This window comes from Populus nigra, chromosome 9, assembly GCF_951802175.1.
Source record: "Populus nigra chromosome 9, ddPopNigr1.1, whole genome shotgun sequence".
Classification (NCBI taxonomy): Eukaryota; Viridiplantae; Streptophyta; class Magnoliopsida; order Malpighiales; family Salicaceae; genus Populus; species Populus nigra.
Window position 1 is genome coordinate 2,712,262 of NC_084860.1, and position 15,544 is coordinate 2,727,805.

The 15,544-nt window shown below is 31.6% G+C and overlaps 1 pseudogene; it reads right to left on the bottom strand.

The window, feature by feature from the left end:
- The window catches only part of LOC133703639 (uncharacterized), a 33,274-nt pseudogene that overhangs the window by 14,545 nt on the left and 3,185 nt on the right, over positions 1-15,544 (bottom strand).

Sequence of the window (15,544 nt, forward strand, 5' to 3'; positions counted from 1 at the left end):
GAAAAGGGAAAAAAGCAAGGGTCTGAGAAAAGGACAAGTGAAGCTGAAAAGGCTGAGGATGCTTCCAGCATTGTAAGTCTTATTTATTTATTTATTTTTTCTGGAACAAGACCGTTTCAAGCATTTTAATGGAGCAGAATCCATGAATTATTATATGTTCTCCATGTTTTATATATAAAATATCTTGATGTTATTTGTTTTATGTTTTGAAAGTACTTTCTAAAATGAGTAATTTGATGATAAAATTGAGACTGTTCCAGCTAGTGTCGAATATTGATATATTTGACATTTGATCGATATTTTACGCAGAACTTAAGCTATATAGGTCGAAATGAAGTGATTCTTCTGAAATTAGAAAGGTAACATCCATACTTTTTTATACATAAATGGTAAGAAAAAAAAAACATGGAAATCACAGCCTTCAAAGACAAGTTCGCATTCTGTCAATTTTGACCTTAAATCATTCCGACTTGAATATCTTGAGTTAGATAAGTCTATTTGATGCAAACTCAATTTTGTTGGATTTCTAACTCAAAGACCTATCAACCTACCAAATTTCAGCAGAAAAAACAAGAAGCTCATATGAGAGATACGATATTTCTAAGACAACCTATAAATTCTATTGACATACAGGTTTTGTGAATAAAAAAGTCTCAAACATCCAAACCGACATGACAATTATTTTTTCATACGAAAAAGGTTTTTATTTGGGCAAATTAACTTCACTAAGTCCAAAGTCAAAGCTTAAAGATTTTATGCAAGACTATTTTTCCTTCTTTATAAGAAAGTAGTTATTGTATTACTTAAATATAGATTGTCTACTTTCGAAATGACTTTTATTTTTTTTGGATGCAAATGGACTAGTAGGAATGTGAGGATTATGGTTTCCTATCATATAAAAAGAAAGAGAGAGAGGAAGAGAGGGAGGCGGCCAAAAAAAAGAAAAAACTCTCATCTTTTTTCCTACACTCGAAATTATGTTCTCATCCTTTCTTTTCCTTAGTTTTTTTATAGTCATACAAGACTAAGTTATTTTTCTTGGTTGAAAAGATACAGAAGCTTTCAGATTTAAAAAAAATATGAGATCTATTTTATCTTTTCTTTTCAGTTTATATGATGAGTATGAATGTTTTTCTATGCTTATTTTCTATGATTGTTTAGTTTGATTGATTAGAACAGACTCTAAGTTATTATTCTAACCAATTTATTGCAAAGTTTTCTATCAAAATTAGAGTTGTCATATTTAACTTGTGAAGCGACTAAGTTTAATAATTATGAAAGATCTATGACATTAATTTTAGGGAAAACATTCAATTAAATTAAACATAGACGGCAAACAGTTATGCTGTTTAGATTTATCAACCCATCCAGTTCTTAAGGCTACCGTTGAATTAAATTGTTAGCATGGATGCAATGGTTGTTTAATAGTTAGGTTAGTTATACTGTGGATCAGTTAACTGATTAATATTAAGAAAAGTTAAATATTCAGAATATAAATTGACGAATCGTTTCAATAATCAGTTTTGATTTCTGTCAGTGAACATTTACTTGAAATGTTTTTCTCTTAATAAGTTTCAGTTTATTTAACTTAGTTTGATTTCGTTTACCTTACCATAGTTTAGATAATCTCAACCCCCTAACTTTGAATCATTTAGCATAAAGATCCAAATTAGATCTTTCTCGTGGGATCAACCCCTTGTTTACTCTATATTATCTTATTTGTTTAAGCTATGGTAATTAATTTGTGTGATCGCGACATCAGAACACAAATACATATAGCTTAAAATATATTCGAAGAACTTTTGCAATCATAAACATATTTTTATAACACACTTAACATTATTTACAAAATCATTTACATGCATGATCCACCTAATTTACAAAACAATAATTATTTGAAAACTCATTTTTTACATAAATATATATTTTCTAACTTAAAATAACTAACCAAAATGATGAAATATTACTTGCGTGTTACACAAATCCAATATTAGTTTTAGAGACAACCAAGCACTCTTAACAACCTAACAATAATAATCATTATAAATTATATGCTCACTGATATCCAATGCAATACATGATATTGTTTCTAATTCCTAGTTTAATAAAAAAAAATTAAATATATCACTTACTTAAATGACCCTATAATTCCCATGAAAAATCACCCAATACTAGAACCGTGCTATTACAACCCCCTATTTTACTTATAAAATATCTATTTTTAATAATTAAATACCAAAAATCACCCAATACTAGAAACATGTTATTGCAACCCCCTATTTTACTTTAAAAATATCTATTTTTAACAATTAAATACCAAAAATAATTATGTAAAACATATGACTATTATAGTTCAAATTTAATAACATTATAAAATCTATTAGAAAAGGATAATAAATATTTTTATTTCAACTAAAACAATATTATAAGTATAATTAAAGTGGAGGTGTCAAAAATTATTAAGTGCAACTATTTTTTTAAAATAATTTATTTAGTAAATAAATTAATTCATATACAAATCAAGTTCTTTATGAAATACTTTTCACTTATTCAAATTCTACATGAAAAGAAATTGATAGTAGTATATTAAAATGTTTAAAACTTAATTATAAAAGTTATTCATCACTCTTCAAAATAAATTTTAGTTATTAACTACTAAATTTCACTAATAAAAAATATTTTTTTCATAAATTTAAAAATACTCAAAAAATATTAAAAGCACACTAAAATTTCCTAGTAACATATTAAATAGAAAGAACAAACTTTAGGGTCATAAAATATTCAGGGAGAATTGCACTCTTTAATTAAAAAATAAATTTAAAGAGTATTTATAAACTTATAAATTACAAATTGATCAAGTGACTTACATTCGACTGGCATAATTTTTAATCCACAACTTTGATTAGGACAAATGACCCATCAATTTAAAGAACTTACAGCGAACTATAACAATCTATGGAAGACCAGATTCCTGCGGTTCAAAATTACCAACTCATCATTTTTTTTTTCAAATCTCTTAATTTCATTATTATTTCAAATTAATTTACTAAAACATGTAAAATCACTTGTAATGACTTCCTATCAATCTATGACACCATTAGTATTATATTCTGTCCTTAAAAGTAATTAAAAACCAAATATACCTAATTCCAAAACCTTTCTAAATAATCCTAAAATGCATAAAAACAATTATTTAAAATATAAGGATAGAAAAAACATACCTCAAATTGGTAAAAAGAAATAAAGATTTTGGCCATAAATCAAATCTCCTCCTTGAGCATTCTATCCTTCTCTCTATTGATATGAGTTTTAATCTTCTGACAAGATTGAGTTTAAGTTACTATAGAGTTTTATTTTATTTTTATCCTTTAAATTATTATGTAATTACTAATATATTTATTGTTACTATAATACCCTTAATTAATAAAAAATAGAAAATCCAGTTTATTATTTTATTTTATTTATTATTACTATTTTTTTCTTTCACACTTAAAATGAAGAAAATTGAGCGAAGGCCAACTTGGAAATGACAATGAATTTCATTTATACATATCACATGACAAAATTGACAAAAACAAATTCTTTATATAAACTTAGCTTGCTTTGAGAGTACTTCGACACTTGCATTGGGATCAATATTCTTATAAATATAATTTATTTATTTTTTAAAACTCTAGTTTCCAATTATTTTGTAGTTTCAAAACACAAATTATTGAATCAAAATATTTACTTATTTCCCACAATTCTCTCTCTCCAAGGGTACAGGACATTATTGGCGAACAGTCTCATAGCCATGGAGAGGCCAGATGCAATTATACAAGGAAAGCTTTATAAGCATTCAAGATGAAATATACTTTGTCTATATATACACCTGTTGATGTACATTTCAACCTGCTGACATTAACAGATATGAATGTGCTTGTTTACCTGGGTATGAACTCAAGGGTTTGTGAAGGTAGAAAAAGTACCACTTCCTGATTCTTCAGTTGCAGTTTGGGTGAAAACAAGTATGAGTCGTTCATGCGCTGCATATGCATTTGTAGATACTCCAGGAAGAGAAAAGGATGCGTTAGATATTCGTGTCGATGCATTTAATTTAGTACTTCTTTTGCGCTTAATTTCCCAATAAAAAGTACTTTTTTCAGAAACATTTTTCAAAAACAAAAATATTAGTGAGAAAAGGCGTCAGCTCTTCAAAGTTTTGTCTATGTTCTGTTTCAATCACAATTGAGTTCTCTGTACTCTTCTCATTCTCATGCAGAATGCAAGGGCATCAAATGGTTCTCATGAAAAGGAATTACTGACCGTTCTTGATCCAACTGTAGGTTCAACATGGCTGATCACTAGCATATTTGTGGCTCAGGAACAGAGGAGAAAAAGGTAAGACAAAGCAAGCATCATAACATAAGGTAGATCGAGTAACTATCCATAAAAGAATAGCTGACGAACACCACCCATATAGCATTCCATATGATGATGCTGTTAGATTTCTTCCTTGACACCAGGCAGAAAGGATCAATTGTTTAGAATCAGGTTGGGAGTTGTATAACATATTTGTTTAACATATTTGTGGGTACGTCTAGCGCTGAAGAGCTTGATCTGTTGTGATGTATAACATATTTGTTTCCATTACAAATCTAATGGAACTTCATATTAGCAATTTTTTCGGACAGCATAGCTTCAGCGACAAGCAATTTCAGAAATTGTCACCTCATTTAGAGAACACTGTCCATCTTCTACGTCTAATGCTATATCAGGATTATTGTCAGATTTTCTAAAGAGGAATGCAGGTTGTTTTCGAGAAGGAATCTCTGTTTCACTACTCAACATAAAAACAACCGCCAACATAGATGGTCTGTCCGTGGCATCTTCTTGCACGCACAGTAGACCAATTTGTAAGCATTTCAAGGCTTCACGCGGATGATACAACTCTTTCAGTGATGGATCCACTATCTCCAATGCTTTGTCTTCTCTCCACAATTCCTACACCTGTGTTGTTCATATAAATCATTAACATACAAGAAATAAGAGCAGACAACATCTAAAATTGTGAACATTGAAATTCAGCCAAGAGCACACATGGCTCTCCTATAACTCACATATCCAATCAAGGTCAAAAGAGGATTCTGTTGATAAAATCTGTTGTTCTTCTTGCCACTCACAATCTCTAGCAACATGACCGCAAAACTGAAAACATCTGATTTTACAGAAAAGTTTCCAAGCACAGCATATTCTGGCGACATATAGCCACTGCATCAGAAAAACAAGAATCTGAAGTTTTAGTATTTGATAGTACTTTGTCACTCGGTCTATGTTTTAGGAAAAGGTGCTTACAATGTTCCTACAACCCTCCTCGTCCTATCTTCAGTTTGGTTGCCTTCAAATATTTTTGCCATTCCAAAATCTGATATTTTTGGGTTCATCTCTGCATCCAATAGAATGTTGCTGCATTTTAAATCCCTGTGAATGATTCTCAACCTGGAGTCTTGGTGAAGATATAAAATCCCACGAGCTATTCCAACAATAATATCAAAGCGTTTTCGCCAATCCAATAACAATCTTCTGCTTTCATCTGTTGAAACAATTACTTTTCGAACAGGTAAAATTTGACAACTAGAGTAAATCAGGGCAATAAATACTTGAAGAGACTTACGGAAAAGAAACGAGTCCAAGCTTTTGTTTGGCAAGTATTCATAGATTAACATTTGTTCTCCATCCTGATTGCAGTAACCTAGAAGTTTCACAAGATTCCTGTGTTGAAGCTTTGCAATTACCATAACTTCATTTTTAAACTCTTCTATTCCTTGTCCTGAACTTCTAGATAACCTTTTTATTGCAACCTCCTTTCCATTAGCTAGCAGACCCTAAAATCATGTTGCAAGATAATGGTAAAAAAATACCTTTAAGGTGACTCATATGTCAATAACAATCATGGTTTAAAGTCCATTGGACGGCCAAACACATCCATGATAAATGGAGATGGAAAAATTAAGTACTTCTAAATAGAGTGTTCCTAATCTAGCCAAAAAAATGGTTATGAAAAGTTTCGTGTTTTCCATCCACACAATGACCCTTAAGTTTCACATGGATTAGAAGACTCTTTATTCTTAATATCACAAAGAGTTCTAACAATTATTTCAACACTTAATAAATCATTATAGGATTGATTGGCTTGTGAAAATAAGTTTGGATCACCTTTAAGTCCAATATCAAAATCAAACTCTTGAAAATATACAACATAGTCATTAGAAATTATTGGCCTTCTTGTTCTTTAAAAACTTATTAATTAAATTTTCTCATGCTGTTTACTTTTTCAAAAACTAGTTGCTCTTAAGCTTAAACTGGGTGCCCTTGAATTGATTGGTGTTCAAAATTATCTAAATAATGTTTTTGAACATTAACCAAATTTTTTTTTATCTTTATGCAAATATTGTGTTTCCTCAAATTTTATCCTTTTAGCAAAATCACTCATATTGAAATTGAGATCCTTAAAAAATTTAACATTTTTTATCTTAATTATTCATGTATTATGAGAAGAAAAATAAAATATATATCTTTCAGAGTTCACTATATAACCAATGAAGTATCCACTAGCTATTCTTGGATTTAATTTCTATAGTTGAGGATTATTAATCCTTATCTCAATAAGACAACCATATACATTTGTATGGACTTCCATCCATTTCATAATTTAAAAGGTGTCTTAGACACAATTTTAGGATGAAATCCTATTTTAAAATATACGCAACAATCTTTAATTCTAACTCAATAAAGATAACGGTAAATTAAATGTACTAATTATGTTCCTTACCATGTCTATAAGTGTACAATTCCTTCAACTATATTATGTTATTATGTGGTGTGTCAAACATTGTATATTGTATTATAATGTCCTCTCTTTTGAGGCACTTTGCAAATGAATTTGATATTTATTATTTTTCATGTATCTATCATAATACTCTCCACCTCTATCTGACCTTACAAACTTTATGATATATTTTTTCTCCACCTCAACATTATAGGTCTTAAAAACATCTAGTGCTTCAGCTTTATCAAATAAAAGACAAAGATGCATAAATTTATTAAAATGATCATTAATGAATGAGGTGAAATATCTTTGATCATTTAGGCATAGAGTATTAAATAGTCCATAAATGTCAGTACATATGATTTAAAATTTTTTCGAGCTTCTCGTGGTACCTTTAATGATCCTATTAGTTTGTTATCCCTTTATACAATCTACGCAAGTACCAAAATTAGTAAAATCAAGAATGTTTAAAACTTCATCATTCATTATTTTTTTAATTCTTTCAATGAAGATGTGACCTAATTTTTTATGCCAAAACATAGAGGAATTCTCATCCATTTTGCTCCTTTTAATTATAGAATCAACATGCATTGATAAATAGTTGAGTTCATGAAAAGTAGAGTCTAGATTAAGTTTATATAAATCATTAGTTAATGTTCCACCACTAGTAGAAACTTTAGTTTTTAAAATACTAAAAACATTTTCATCTAACAAAAATCCATAACCAACATCACAAAATCTAGAAACTAAAATCCAATTTTTAGAAAATGGTGGAACATAGAAGAACTTTTCCAAATCCAAAATAAGTTCAAATTTTAAAATTAATCTAAAAATCCTCATAACTTCAACTTCAAAGTATATCTAGTTTCTTGAATAGATGCCTTCTTCATTTTCCTATAGCTTTTTTAGTGTAATATTTTGAAAGAAAAGAAAGGTTTTAATAAAAATGGCAACAATGCCCTTGTACGAGTAGATATCAGGTATAAATGAATGAGAGAGATTTTGATAATTGCACGGAACTTGTTAAATATAAATTAGAAGAGTGAGACAAAAAAAAAGATAATTAAGTGTTTGACTTTATTTTTTTAGCTAATTGTCTAGACATTTTTCTTTTTATTACTCTTAGATATTAAATTGATGTTTTGTGTACATAAAATATTATTTTCTATATCTATTAGAATATATAAAGTTGGACCACGCATAACTTATCGGAAGTTCATTCATATAGTTTATTTGATTATTATGTGTTTATTTTAAGGATACAATAAATTGTAATACATGCAAGGAAATACTTAATTATAAAATGCTACCACTATGATGTATATGTTGTATTCTTGATTTAAGTGTGTGCTTTCACTTACTATATATATTTTGAACTCTATAAAAATATTATCAGTTTTCTGTTGGTGGAAAAATATTCTTAAAGTGACCTCTATAACATGTAGATTTTAAATTAAGTGGCAATTAAAACTTAGAAGTCATTGAACTCTAGTAATAGGCCAAGCACATCCACGATAGATGGAGGAGTAAAAAATTAGGTTATGTGTAAAGGGTCAAAAAGTTATGAAAAGTCATGTGTTTTCCATCCACATAGTAACTCTACAACTTGACATGAATTAGAAGATTCTTTGTTATTGGCACCACAAATATTTCTGGACAATTATCTCAATATTTAATCAATCATTACACGAAAATTAAGCATCCTGTGTTTATGTGCCTGGCATATTAAAGTTTTCTTACATATTAAGCATCTAAACTACAATAAAGCAAATTGCAGAAAAAACAAATCTGTATTATTGAGAACACATTTAATTTTTAGCTAGAAAATGAATTGAGAAACTATACCTTATAAACCGAGCCAAAACCACCTTGCCCGAGTTCGTTAGCTGGAGAGAAATTGTTTGTGGCCGCCATTATGGTGCTGAGCTTGAAACATTCCGATTCAGTAGAATTTCTGTTTACCTGCAGCTCAGTACCTGGTTTTTTTACCATTCATGAATCAAAAGGTGAACTTCTCCTCGTAACCAGAGCAGAATAAATGCAATGACTAGGGAAGTCATATCCAAATAGAGATTAGAGAGTCTTGTCTTACCTTTTTTTGCCCTCTTCTTGAGCCGCAAATAAGAAGATAGGCTAATGAGAAACAACAATAATGCAATTGATGGTGCTAAAATGGCCAGCATCGTTTTTTCCCGAGAACCATTCAGCTTCCTTGTATTACCAGCTGCATGAGAATGAAAGCAATAACGATTAACTCCAGACGAAAAACCACTCCCTTCTCCTATGGAAACATGGCAAGACATATGGCAAAGGCTGTCCCCTTCGGCACCTAATAAGTATCAATATCAATGGTTTCTCTCATATAGTACAGAGCATATTAACTACAGCCTAGAGCAGTGGCAAAACCTAGAAAAGCTCTTATAAATCAAAATTTGTAATGAGAAACCATAATGATGCAATTGATGGTAATGAGAAACATTTGACTTCCTTGTATTATTAGCTGCATGAGAGTGAAAAGAATAAGATCCAACTCCAGAGGAAAAACCACCCCTTTCTCCAATGGAAACGTGACAATACATATGGCAAAGGCTGCCCCCTTCGTCACCTAATAAGTATCAATATCAATGATTTCTTTCATGTAGTACACAGCTTATTAACTACATCCTAGAACAGTGGCAAACATTGAAAAGCTGTTATAAATCAAAATATTTGTAATCACAATCCTATGAAATTGTTAAGGAGAAGAAAAAGGGTACCTAATTCATATGCATCAACACGAACATAAAGATCATGACTGTCACTCCTATCATATCTAATGTCTACTAATTCCTTGTACCATGTCAAACAACCATAATTTTTTCCGGGAATTCCAATGATTGCGTAAGCAGAGCATGAACAATTCCTCTTGCATTCCAGTTCACAGTCTGCACGACTCTTGCTCGTGTCCACCCAAGCTGCAGCCGAAGTGTCCGGAAGAATTACATTTTCCACCTTCACAAACCCTTCTCCATGATCGCACACCGACGATGTCAGTAGCCGCTTCCTTACACAACCACCGGACCCATCTCTCATAGACCATTCCATTGGGTACTTGGGCTCGAACCCAGGTAAACAGGCACATCCAAATGTATTATAAGTGGCAAGTTCACACGTACTATAAGCACCACAGTATCCATAATAGTCGTACTGTAACTGAGGGCACTTCCAGTATTCCCTCCACTCACCATCACTTTCTCGCCAAGTTAACGCCTTTGAACGTCCTGAATGATCTACTATTAGTCTTACCATATAATGACCATCAGGAACTATTAAGTCACTGTATATTTCATCTGGATCATTTACAAAAACGATTTTGTATAAGCCCATCTGAGTTCTCCATGGCCAAGGGGGACATCTACTAATTGGCTTTGTACCATTATATAAAAAGTATTGTGGCGAGCCATTTGGGTTGATCCTAAGTGAAAAGCCTCCAATTCCAGGGTCATCAGCTGATCTCCATGATGTTAGAAACCGATCAATTCCTAATTTTCGATCCAGCCCCAGTTTCATTCCGGGTAGCCGTATGTTAGTAGGATAATCGAAGCTTTGCCATACAATCTTTCTGCTTCTTTTCCTGACCAATATCAAATTCCCAGAATCCAAGAGTTGAGCTTCACAAGTATCATTTTCTTCCACTGAAACATTGGCAGACCACACTAGAAGCTTTTGGTCATCTTTACGATAGAGAACGAGGTTACCAAATTGGTTTATGAAGAGAAATCCAGAGGAACCAATGATTGGATCGTTCCTGTTTGCAACCCACACCACAGTTAATTTGTTCTGGTATTTTATGGTACCAAATTCCAAGATATCTATTGGTTGAACTGCCAGGACTGAAAAATCCTAGTGCGAAAATATTTCCTTTGGAGATAAGAAGGTCACCTTCTTTAATGGTTTGGTTCGTCTTTAAGGATTCTTGGGATGTACAAGATGAGAGTTGGAGCTTTAAAAGAGAAAAAAGCAGGAACAGTTTTTCAGCTTCCATGATAAGGCAAACTGGACCTTGGCTTTTGGACAAGTGGAATGGTGCTTGCAGACAATTCTGACAAGAGAAGTTATATTGGGATCCACCTCGCTTAACTAGGCATTTTTTGCATGGGTTTTTCTATGCAATCTTCAAACTCTAGACCATGACTTGTCTAGTCCTTTTTATCCTACACACTGTTTAGTATTATGTTCTGAAAGGAGGTTGAGCATAATTTAATTTTTCTAAAGAAATAAATTTTTTATATTTTTAAATTATTTTAATATGTTGATGTTAAGAATAATTTTATAAAAAATAAAAAAATATATTATTTTAATATATTTTAAAAAAAAAAAAACTTTGAAAAGCAACTACTACTATATTTTTAAACATCTCTACATGTACTCTACATAAAACTGTTCAATGATAAAAAGATTCTTTCTTAATTTTGAGTTTTATTTTAAAAAAATAAAATTAAAAACCATGTTTATTTGGTGAAAATAAAAACAATTTTTCCACTAAGAAAATACCTTAAAACTATAACTACTTCTCATACAAAATCAATATCACAATTTATAATAATTATTTTAATATTTTATATTCATGATAATCAAATTATAAATATTTATTTTATTTTTAAAATTGAAAATTGTCATGAAAAAAATTTATTTTTAATAAAAAAAATCTATAAATTAACATATGTTCTCCAACCTGAAATGCAACAGCCTAGAAGCTACATAAGTTCCTGTGGTGAAGCTTTGCAATTACTGTGACTTTAGTTTTAAATTCTTCTATTCCTTGTCCTGAATTTCTAGATAACCTTTTAACGGCTGAGAATGGTGAAGACAAAAGACCGCCACATTTCGGTGGGTTGTTGGTAGTCATTTTCAACAGTAAAAAGTGGTTGCTGGAGAGGTTGTAAAGTGGCTGGATTAATCTTCTTCACCTATTGAACCAGAAACCCGCCATCAATCCGACCTCATCCATATGAACTGACCCAAACTAAGGGATGATGTAAGCATGACATCATCATTCCACGACAGATGTCTAGTTAGTGTCCAATCAGCCTGACACGTTAGCAAGTAGGAACAATTAATATTTGAAGGATGATCTAAAGGTCATTTCGGTAGGTGATGAAGTTGAAGAACAAGGAGGAGTGCATGTTAACTCAATGTGAGTGATGGATTGCTATAGGAGAATTAATTTGCGAAATACGAGTTGGATATGACCCTCTAAACTTAAGATAAATTTAGAATAAGAGCCCTTAAAATGTTAAAAAAAAACCCTATTTGTAGGTTAGTCATGTTCTTTGATCATTTTTTCTTCGTAAACTTGCATTCCTCTTGACAAGTTGAAAAAATACAAGTTGGATATAGTAAGGAAAATGTTGTCTCCAACTATCTTAATTAGTCTTGTAGATCCTTTTAAAACCTATTGGAATTTCTCAAAAGAGTTTGTTAGAGCCTCCAACTATGCACAAAAAGCTCTAGGATTCTTCCCTAACAGCAAAAAGGCTTAGCTTTCAAAACATCTTGGGATGCCCTCATCTCAATTATCCTCGGCTTCAGGACACCTATTTCATTATAAGCCAAACAAAGCTATTTTCTAGTTGAGCCTAGTTGAAGGACTTGACCTCTTATGTTGTTCTTCAATATGACATTAGCTATCTTGAGGCCCCTCGGTTTAGCATTTACAATAGCCTTCCCATCCATCAGTCTTTGAAAGGGTAGTCTTGTCCACCATGTGTTTAGCAATAACCTCCTTTACATGGCTTTTCTTAACTATCTAGCGCCTTTTAGAATGTGTGCACATCATGAAAGTCTACCAAGAACAAACAATTGTTAGGAAAAATAATGATGAAATAAAATAATAAGGTGAAATAAGATAATTTCTTACATTACAGGTTATTTGTCTAGTAAAGGTCAAGTGGTGATTGTAGCTTTCGTTAGACATTATTAGGATGTTTGAAGGGATGGTCAAAACCCTCTCTAGGTGTTTCACCACCTCTATGCCATTCTTTTTTAGGCCAAACCTCCCAACTAGAATAGCTTCTATGGACTACCTTTCCTCCTCGATCAAAGTTGGGAAAGAGTAGCAGGCTCGACCAAGGACAAGGTGTGAGGTTTTGAAATAAAATGAGTAGGAAAAGGCAATAAAGCCCTTGAAGGCTTAAAAATGGATATAAATGAATAAGAAGTATTATAGTAATTGAACAAAGAGTTGATAAATATAAATAGAAAAAAAAGAGAAGAGAGTTGTGTTCTAAGAGTGAAAAACTGACGGGAGAAGAGAAGAAAAGGGGAAGAAGAAGAAGGGAAAAGAGGGAAAGATAAGGGAAGGAGAAGAGAGTTAGAGAAAATAAATTTAAATTTAAGATTATGTATAAATGTGTGTTCTTTAAGCTTTAAATTTCTATTTTAATAAATGTTAGGGTTTTGAAGTTTATGTTTTGGATTGATTGATGAATTGATTTAAATGTTATGAGTTGATTGTTGTGGGTAATGAATTAATTAGTTGATTTTGAGAGATTGTAGGTAAACAGGGCGAAGCAAGAACAAAAAATTAGGGGGGGCCAAATTAAAAAAAAATAATTTTAAAAAGGTTAAAATTTTAGATATTTTTACTAAAATTATAAATATTTAAGAGGCAGGGGCTGGAAAAAACATTCCCTTGCAGGGGTCGGGGCCCCTGCTAGCCCCCCTGCCTCTACCACTGTAAGTAAAGATGATGATTTTGAGTTATGATTTTGTTTGAATGATGAATTTGTGTTAGAAATCATGAGATAACAGTAGGTAATCTGTGAAAATTCTGGGTTTGAGGTTGAAGATGACAAAATTTCGGTTTAGTCCTTCAATTTGTGAAAATTACAGTTTAGTCCCCAAACTTTGGAAAAATTATAGATTGGTCCCTGGAACATATTCCGAGATTCCGGATAGAATAAAAGATGAATTATGGACAGAATTCCAGTATAGTGATGAATTTTTAACATTTTCAATTTGGTCCTCCTATTTGGAAAAAAAATTACAATTTGACCCTAAAAATTTGATAAAGTTCTAGATTGGTCCCTAGCTGTAATATTAGCTTTTCAGATTGGTTTGATGAATAATTAAGGGTTATTTAGTGAATTATTATCAAGTCTTATTATTTGTTTTATTATGGAATAGATTTCGGGAAAACTGTTAATTTTTGGGTTTTTTTTTTTAAAAAATGACTAATTTAGTTTAAAAACATATAGGGTTATGGAATAGATACTTAGTTAAGTGTATTAAATAGGTTGTATGTTTTTTCGAGTCGTTTTTGAATATATCTCCTTTGTATTCAGATAATCCTGATATTCTACCAGTGGGACATTAGTAGGATTTCTTTCGGTATTTGTTTTTGAGTGCCATTTGCTTTCGAGTCAGGTGAGTGGATAATTTTCCATATGCATGAGAAATATTATAAATATTTGATTTGTTAATATGAATTGGATCATGCTTCTTGATAATATATATGTTGATTATTATCCTTATTATGATAAAGCATGATCAATTGTTGAATCTGAATTCTTGATATGAACCAATATATATTTTGAATTGACTTCTGAATTGATAACTCCTTATTTGATTATGATTATGAACCTATGGTATGCTAGTCAGAATACCTATGCTAACAGGGTAGTGTTAGTCTTTGTGCACATCGTATTTGAACCTTAGTTGGTCGGGGGAGTCACCAGCCTGTGTGGACTGATCATCCCACAGTATGGAGCCTCATGTTCATTACATTTTGATTTTCTGACGAGCTTTACCTTATGATATTCTTGTTATGACCTATTTGAGAAACCTTCCTATAAGAATCTAGAACCATAATTGTATATATATTCTCATTGTTGTATTACCTCGTGTGTGGATATTGAACGTTATCTACTCACTGAGTTGTTGAATTCACCCTCTCATTATTTATCTTTTCAGGCTTATAGCTTGTTAGCAGGTCACTTTTGTTAAACCTTTAGGACTAGCTCTTTTGTTGAAATTAGTATTTTTTTTTATGTCTAGTTAGTGCTCCAAAACTATGAATTTATATTAACTATTTTATTAAGACAATCGAATTATATTATGAAGTTAATTTTGTTATTAGTGCGGTGTTGAACTCTGATTGAGCTGTTTAAATGATAAGTTTGTATGTAAGTTTGAGTTCGCATAGGTATGGAACCTTGGAGTGGAACCTTAGCTATGTGCCGGTCATGGATATGAAAATCAGGTCGTGACACAAGGCTAGCAAAAACATTCTCTAACCCAAGCTATCCAGCTCTCATAAAAGCATTATAAATAGAAGTCCAAGTAGCTGAAGAGGTTTCTGCAGCTGAAATTGGGGTGGAGGTAGTGGCGGTACCTCAAAGAATGGAGGAATGGAGGAGATCAAATGGCTCTCATGAAAAGGAATTGTGACCGTTCTTGTTCCAACTGTGGGTTCAACATGGCTGATCATTAGCATATTTGTGGCTCAGGAACAGAGGAGAAAAAGGTAAGACAAAGCAAGCATCATAACATAAGGTAGATCAAGTAACTATCCATAAAAGAATAGCCGACGAACACCACCCATATAGCATTCCATATGATGATGCTGTTAGATTTCTTCCTTGACACCAGGCAGAATGGATCAGTTGTTTAGAATCAGGTTGGGAGTTGTAGCAGTGGGTACGTCTAGTGCTGAAGAGCTTGATCTGTTGTGATGTACAACATATTTGTTTTCAT